Source organism: Rhipicephalus microplus, chromosome 6 (genome assembly GCF_043290135.1).
Source record: "Rhipicephalus microplus isolate Deutch F79 chromosome 6, USDA_Rmic, whole genome shotgun sequence".
Taxonomy (NCBI): Eukaryota; Metazoa; Arthropoda; class Arachnida; order Ixodida; family Ixodidae; genus Rhipicephalus; species Rhipicephalus microplus.
In genome coordinates this window covers 71,004,695-71,012,863 of record NC_134705.1, presented here as the reverse complement: position 1 = coordinate 71,012,863, position 8,169 = coordinate 71,004,695, and the positions used below count along the sequence as shown (strand labels likewise).

The window sequence follows — 8,169 nt, the reverse complement described above, 5'->3', positions numbered from 1 at the left end:
CAGTCCCGACGGTGAAGGTGCTGGGGCTTTTATTAATCTGCGAGGGAGTGGCGGCATCCACGTGGTCGAGAGTGCTGAGCAGGGCACAGCTTCTCATAGAGCGAGCCAAACTCCCCGAGCTCACCTTGCGAGATAAGGCCATTGCGGTTAAGACGAGCGTGTGCGCCCTCGCCTCCCACGTTTCCCGTATCGCCGTCATGCCCTCTACAATCGCTAGCGCCCTTAACAAGGGCATCACCGCGTTCATGTGGGAAGGCAAGCCCCCACCCGTCAGGCGTCACCTTCTGGAGCTCTCTCCAAGCGATGGTGGTCTCGGGCTTCCCCACGCTCAGACCACTGGCAAAATCCTTGCTCTCAAGACCGCCCGAACATTGGCGAAGGCAAGCGCGTATGCCGGCAGGAACCTGCTTTTTTATTGGGCAAGCGTTCACAACAGCTGGCTTGACGCAGGCAGTCACCGTGGTCCGTTAGCCGAGTCACCCCCCCCCCCCTTTTACAAGGCGGCAGCGGCGACAATGCGTATGCTCACCCGCGAAGCCCCTGGCTGCGAGATAGACTCAGATTCGCCAGCCAGACTGATCGAGACCCTCACAGCCAACCAGCTCCACGATGAAGACAGGCGCCGCGCGAAGCGAGCGACACGGGAAATTGCCGCATTCGGCCACGACGCCCCCCGTGAGGTGCAAGACTTCATCTGGAAACGAGCATGGGACGTCCTTCCCACGCGGCAGAGACCACACCAACTCGGCATCGTTCCCGACGCCCGTTGCCCGAACTGCCAGAAAACGGAGTCCTTAAACCACGCGCTGTTCGACTGCGTGGCTGCGCGACCCGTGAGGCGCATGACCGCGCACTCCTTCGGCATTCGCCCCCCTCCCCTACACAGGCGCAATAGAGGTGCCTTCGCGAAACTCGTCTTTGCCATCACCCTCTTCGTGATTTGGCAACGGCGATCACTAGCTGAAGCGAAAAAAACCTGTGAGGGCGGCGTACCCTGCTATCAGTCGAATCAGGAGAATGCTGTGGGCGTATCTTTCTGAGAAACTTGAAGCCAGCGGCGAGGAAACGTTCCTCCACAGTTGGCACACCAGGTTTTTTTCCCTGAAGGACCGCAAACTGGTCGCCCCAATAATTGCTTACTAACGGGCCCCTCCCTGCCTCTTTAGTTTTGCGCCGCAACTCGCCCCCCCCCCTCTTTCCGCAATCGGCATTATGAAGCCACCTTTCGCACCCGTAGTTTAGCGCCTACGGGCACTCAACTTTCGCGGCGCGTAGGTGCGCCGCAGAGGCGCATCACACGTAGCTCCGAGCGTGTCGCAATGTTGCGCGATACGCAGTGCCTAACGGCGTGTTCTTAACCGCGGCCATTCCCAATGCGACCGCGCGGTCGAAATTTGTCTTGTATATATTTGTATATAGTTGTTTGTATATATATATCAATGTATATTCTACGTTTCTATGTATTGCACATATGTATATAGATGCTCGTATCCGTCTTTGTTTCTTTTTTTTTAAATAGTTAACAAAAGAAATTGAGTACTCCCTTGTTTTGAAGACGTCCTTCAGTGTTGTACGTTTCCATCTTTTGTGATTATAACGCCGTTCATTTATGTTCCCCTTACTTCACTCCTGTAACCAGCCGAATTGTCGGCTGAGTATTGTGTTGAACGCCAGCATGAGTGCTTTCCTTGATTTGTCAAGAGACTAATAAAATTCTCTTTGTGTAGTATCTGTTCTTATCAGCTTAATATCTGATACGGATCCTATTTGGATCCAAGATATTAAACTTATTTTTGCAATGCGGGGGAGTGCTTGAAGCTTGCTTCACCTCCGCCACGGGTTGGCCCAGTATTGTACTACCTCCAGGATCGGCCCACTCACCCCTGCGGGGGTGAGTTCAACAATAAATTCAATGACAGAAAGAGTGTTCGAATTTACCAAGGATATCGGGGTAAACGGCGTAGGTGCAGCGAGTGTCCGAAACGTTGACGTCACGCCGCCCCGGATGACGCGGTATTCGCGCCGGCTCGGTATTCGCGTGCGGGGAGTGCGCTAGCTGCGTTCATTCACTTACGATGTCTCTGGGAAAATAAATGATTGTGTGGAAATGTCATAATTGGAGGGCCCCTTCTTCTTGTTTTTTTTTTGGTTATGTTCACACGTACATACTCAGTTTTTTTAAACATCCCTACTCACATTAATAAAACTATTGAGTAATTTATTATTACTGTTTCAGAGGAAAGCTAGAAGTGTGTATGTATGTGCTAAGCTATTTCCGCTTTTCAAATTCACCATTTCGGAACGAAAAATAAAACAGCCTCTAGAAAATGGGTGTTGGTGTTTCTGTTTACATTTGCAGTGACAAGCGAAGGCATTTTTATTTCACATCTTCACGCGACGTCTTAACCTGAAGACGCGTGCTCTCGCCACGTCTACGCATCTACACTATTCCCCATTACAAATTAAAATCGCAAAGTACGCCACACGACCCACCCCGCACACACCTGCTGTACGGTGGAGCGGCAAAGCCCCGATGTGCTTTTCCTATGTCCACTGACCTGGGTCCCAGCTTCTGCCACCGGTGGCTGTAATTCGTTGCCACGCGGTCAGCTACGTCGCTGGCGCCCTCAGCCATCACCTTGATGACGATATGATGATATGTGGGGTTAGACGTCCCAAAACCACCATATGATTACGTGAAACGCCGTAATAAAGGACTCCGGAAATTTCGACCACCTGGGGTTCTTTAACGTGCACCCTAATCTGAGCACAGGGAAATGCAGCCGGGATTCGATCCCACCACCTGCGGGTCAGCAGCCGAGTACCTTACAGCCACTAGACCACCACGGCGGCCATCGCCTTGTTGATCACACACTACATTTATGAACACCGTCTCATACCAGCTCATCTATCGTTGGCTCTCGTTAATTACAACAGACATCCTCGCACGCTCACCTGAATGGAATCGCCAGTTGCTGGAAGTTCCAAGAAAATTGCGCACTAGACGTACCACGTCTAGTGCGCTTCAGGCGTACCTGAAGGCGTACCTTCAGGTGCGTACCACGCACGTACCTGAAGCGTCGTGGAACCCAGGACGCGTGAGATCACGCCCCGGGCGCTCTTTAATGTGCTTTGCCTCTGTTCCCACTCATCACTCCTCACAGCTTCACTAAGCCGAATATGTAGAAGTCGAAGAAGCAGAACAACAACAAACCGGCCAATCACCCACAGTGGGTGTGAGCCACAAGTGAACGTCAACAAAAACAAGCAACACCAGCGAGTGCAGTGACGAAGCTATCGTAATGGCGCGAAATAATCCACGAATATGGCTGCACGTTGACGCACGGTCGCATTTGTGCAACCAACCGTCTACCGAAGACCCGAAGACCGTCTGTCGCGAGTCTTCTCGCACCTTAGTCAGCGGAATTCGACGAAAAGTGCAGGCGAGTACTTCTCCACTGATTTCCGCGACCACTTGACGACCGTCTTCTGCCGCCTCATGTCCGTCGTCCAGCACGATCGACGGAGCGCCGCGCCAGCGCCTCGTACACGCCACCATAGCACTCCTACCCCTCGGAATCAGCCAAACTTGGACAAGCGTTTTCGACCACGCCAGGCAGAGCCTGCCGGCCCGTTGAACGCTTGAACGACCTCGCAGCGGCATGTCGCACACTCACGTTCCGTCACCCTCATCCACCTGACCCTTCACTCTCCGGCTTCACAACGCACGCGTTAGACGTTTTGCACGCATTCCCGGGTCTGCCTTTCACGGAAGGACCTTCGTCGGCTTCGGTGCGGTGTTCCGCCACGTCGGAACTTGCAAGGCATACGTTGAGCGCACTGAAGCAGCCAAAGGCACCACCTTTTTGCCGATGATTGTGGGCGTCGTTGCAGAGGCGTTGCTTGGCCAGCCAGCGCAGAAGCCATGTTGGATGGGTGACGTAGTCACATTTTGCACAGTCATTTTTTTTTCTTTTTTCCTTCCAGGCTTTGTTGTAGAGTTGGACATGTGCACTGTGCATCAGTTTTTAAAACAAGTGCTGTAGCATCACTCGCGACATGCCTGATAATGTTCGCCGGCAAGCATTTGGTGTGACGTCATGGGCGCATTCGAGAGTACAGGTGCAAGCAAGCACGCGTGGCGTCGACCTCTGGGAAAAATAAGGTTTCAGTTTTAACATGTTTGTAAGCGAAAGAAGAAACTTCAAGCGGACTAGGGATAAAAGCAATGCCTTGAAGCCAGCGCTGCCACTGTCGGTGCACAATGCTGATTGTGCATGGGTGGACGTCGGAATTGCTTTGCTACTGTTTGCCTGGCTTTTGGCCAGAACTAAGTACGAGGTGTGAAAGAATGAATTTTAATTAAGTGCTAATGAATTGCATCGCTTCTCGGCCTTTTGGCTAAGATCAAAGTGTCGAGCTAGCTGTTTTCTACGAGTCACTCTGCGAGACCTGGGGTCACGTCACGCTGACGTCGGCCCCGGCCCCTCTGAAGACCGAAGAAAGAAGACGCCCCGTGGCAGCGCTGCTCCGTTCTGCGAGCGCCTGCCGCTCCTGGGTTCCCGGCTCCCGCCTGGTGCCCCCTGATGCCTGCAGCCGCTTGGACCCGGACAACGCCTGCTGCCCCGGAGTCCCTCTGCCGTCTTCGCGGCGCCTACCTCTGCTGAGCGGTCCTCGCCTCGGCTGAGCCGCACACTCTACTAGAGTGCAGCCCGACTGCACAATACAAGTTTCCACGAGTCACGCCCTCCTGGGACCAGCGTCCTTCGGCATGGCGACCCCAGTGGAGCTCCCAGCCCTGGAGAACTGTTTCTTGTTCACCGCGCCGGAAGGCGAAGTAAGCATCGATAATTTGATTGACGCTATTGAATTGACCGCCGGAGACGATAGTGTTTATGTGTTGCAGCATATGGGCGGTGCCAAGTTTCTCGTTTGTACCCGGAACGCTAGCCAGGCGACGAAGTTAATGGTTGCGGAAGGTTTCCGCGTGAACGACCAGCACGTGCCGGTTGAGGCCGTCGGGCCACCGGTCACGTTTGTTAGCGTTAACCGGTACCCTGTGTACATGTCCGACGAGACGCTTGGCAACCCCCTTGCGCAGTACGGCAAAATTAAGGGCATTTCTTTTGCCCCTGTAACAACGCGGTTTAACAAACTCAGCGGCGTTCGAGTTGTTAAAATTGAGATGAGTCGACCGGTGCCCAACTTCGTCACCATCGCGGGCCACCGAGTAATGTTTGAGTACCGCGGGATGCGCCGTGTGTGCGCGCGCTGCGGCGAGGTCGGGTACATGGCAACCGCGTGCACGGCCGCGTTTTGCAAGCGTTGTGGCGTCTTCGGCCACGACACGGAGGGCTGCACAGCCGAGTGTACGCGTTGCGGGGGCCGTCACGGGACGCGCGAGTGTTTCCGCAGGTGCTCCTACGCGGCCGCTGCCCGCGGTTCATCAGTACTGACAGTCACCAATGCAGCACCTAGCCAGTCACCCGGTGCCCCTTCGCCGAGGTCGGGTGAGACCTCTTCGCGTCTACAGGTCCTCACGCCGAAGACCGCGCCCCGCACGACCGCAAAGGGCCCCCTCTCTTGGCGTCGCGATGGGGAATCAGACTCGAGCGCAAGCAGCAGTGCGGCGTCTTCGGGTGTCAAAGAAGAGACGCGCCGAGCGTCTGCCTCCGTTGCTTCGGCGTCGGCGTCCTCTGGCGCAGACACAACTGATACCGAGACGGGCCCGACGCGATCGGCGTCCCTTTCGACACCCGCAAGCCTATCGGGCGCCGAGGACTGGCCGCCTTTGGCTACCTCAGAAGACGCGTCCCCGGCGCCTCCTGGGCAAGAGGAGACAAGCCACCCCGTCTCCGACGCGCCGGCCAACGTGCTAGCCCCTGTCACGGCACAGGATTTGGGAGCGCTTCAGCAAGCCCTGGCCAGGGATGACAGGCCTATTGTGAGCCGCGGGCACTATGCCCTGCATGAGGACGACGACCGTGCGCCGTCAGACCCTTCCCCCGAGCAGGTTGTGCCCCACAAGAGCCGGCGGCCGGACCTGCCCGTGGTTCACCCGGCGTCTGGCCGCGAGCGGAGATCTCGCTCGCGCTCGCGTCGTCGCCGCGGAGACGGGGCTGGTCGCGATTCGGGCGCACGGGCCTCAAGTCGCGACAAGGGCCGCGAGCCGAGGTCTCGCTCGCGTCGCCGTCACGGAGACGAGCCGCAGCGCGACTCCCTTGAGGGTTCCCCCACTCGTGAGTGGGTGTGTGAGTGTGGGTTCCCCCACACCTGAAGAATGAAGTGGCGCGCCTGCTCCGGCGGCCTCGCCGCATTCCGCTCTCCCGCTTCCTCTCACCCTCTGCTGTCCCGCTCACCTGGCTGGGCCCCTTCCACTCTTTAGTGCAGCACTCTTCTCGCCCCCCTTCGCCCGCGCTCCACCAACACCGACTAAATTTAGTCGGTGTTGGCTCCACTGATGCCCAACTCTCCTATTTATCCCGCCTTTCATCGTTCCTTCTCCCCCCAAGAGAGGCACCGCGCTCCGACTGACGGAACATGGCTACGCTGCGGTTCGCCACGCTAAATATTCGCGGCTTTCGCGATAGGGGCAAACAGGCAGCCGTATTGTCGTTTGCCCGTTCCAAAGGCATTGATCTCCTCTTTCTCCAGGAGACAAACTTTCGCTCCCCGCTCGACGTAATTAGTTTTAAGCGCAACAGCCAAGCCGGTTTTTTCTCTCTAACATGTGCGAGGGCTTGTGGCGTCGGGGTCGTATTTGTGACGGGCAGGTTCCGACAGAAGTCCCATTGTGTCTTCGGTGCAAACGGGCGTACACTTGTGCTCGACGTCTTCGTTGACGGGTCGAAGGTGCGCTTCGTTAACGTTTACGCACCGGTGACGAGGTCTGACACCAAAAATTATTTTAAAGATGCATGGCTACCTAGTAAAGTCCGTTCCCCACGTGGTTCTCGGGGACTTCAATTGCGTCGTGGACTCTAAAAGAGACGTCCGGGGCCCGGGTCAAGGCGGCTCAACTTACCACGCCAAAGAGCTGGTCAAGATCCTCCGAGAGAGAGAGCGATTGACTTTATTTAAACATATCCTGAGGAGGCTGAGAAAGGGCCATTCCGACCCTTATTTCAGCCTGGAGGCTTCGCCCAGGATGGCGCTGGCAGCCAAGGCTTGTAGCGATGTCCCGGGCCCTCTGGACCGCCTGTAGTTGCAGCTTGTATTGATTGCTCTTGAGAGCTTCCTGCCAAGCCTCTTGGGTATTCAGTTGTGCTGCGCTATGGGTAGGGCACAGCCAGAGCATGTGTTCAAAATTGCAATAGGGATGGTTGCAAAGGGAGCATGTGGGCGGTGTGTCGGGGTCGACTCTGTGTAAGGTGGATGGTGTTATGTACGTACGTGTTTGCAATCTTCTGAGAGTTAGAGCTTGTGCTTTGTTAAGTTTTGGGTGCGGTGCTGGGAAGGCACGTCTTTGTCCCCGGTAATGTGAAGTGATCTCGTGGTATGTGAATGCTTTGTCCTGGCTGCAGAAATTCTCGTACCGCTCACTCATCGAGGGGTCGTTGTCCGCGGCGCGGCGTGTGAGCTCACGCGCCAGGCGGTTGACCTCTTCGTTGGGATTGCAGTGGTCGAGTCCCGTTAACTGTCCCATGTGGGCTGGGAACCAGGATACGTAGATTTGAGCTTTCTCTTCCTTAACAAGGGTTTCTTTGCTCTCGTACTCTCTTATTGCGTTGACGGTGAGTTTTCCTGTGCTTCTAGCTACTAGGCCAGCCGCGAACGTTCGTGCCGCCGTGTTAGAGTCTGTGTATATTGTGGAGTAGGCTTGGCAGCTTTGCAAGGCTAGCGCGATCGCCATTTTCTCTGCTTCGTCGACATGGCTTGTTTGGACGGTTGCCGCGTTTATGAGGTTTCCGTCTATATCAACGACCGCTATGGCAAACGCCTCCCTGCCATAGTAGCGGGCGGCATCTACGAATAGCGCGTGCGTGTTGTGTTTTCTTGCCTTGTTTATGAGCGCCCTCGCTCTGTCCTTCCTTCGCCCTTTGTTGAACGTAGGGTGAACGTTGCGGGGGATTGGCTCAACTCTAATGTGTTTCCTCACGTCATTACCAAGTTGTGTTCTTTTCTCTGGTTGAAAAAATTGGGCAAATGCCTGCGTCTCGTAGGATGAGA

The 8,169-nt window shown here is 55.5% G+C and overlaps 1 non-coding gene across 1 annotated transcript; it reads left to right on the top strand.

The window, feature by feature from the left end:
• Positions 1-1,683: 1,683 nt before the first annotated feature.
• On the top strand, positions 1,684-1,882 carry LOC142766322 (U2 spliceosomal RNA). The gene has a single exon (XR_012884494.1). It is a non-coding gene; the product is annotated as a U2 spliceosomal RNA (small nuclear RNA).
• Positions 1,883-8,169: the final 6,287 nt, after the last annotated feature.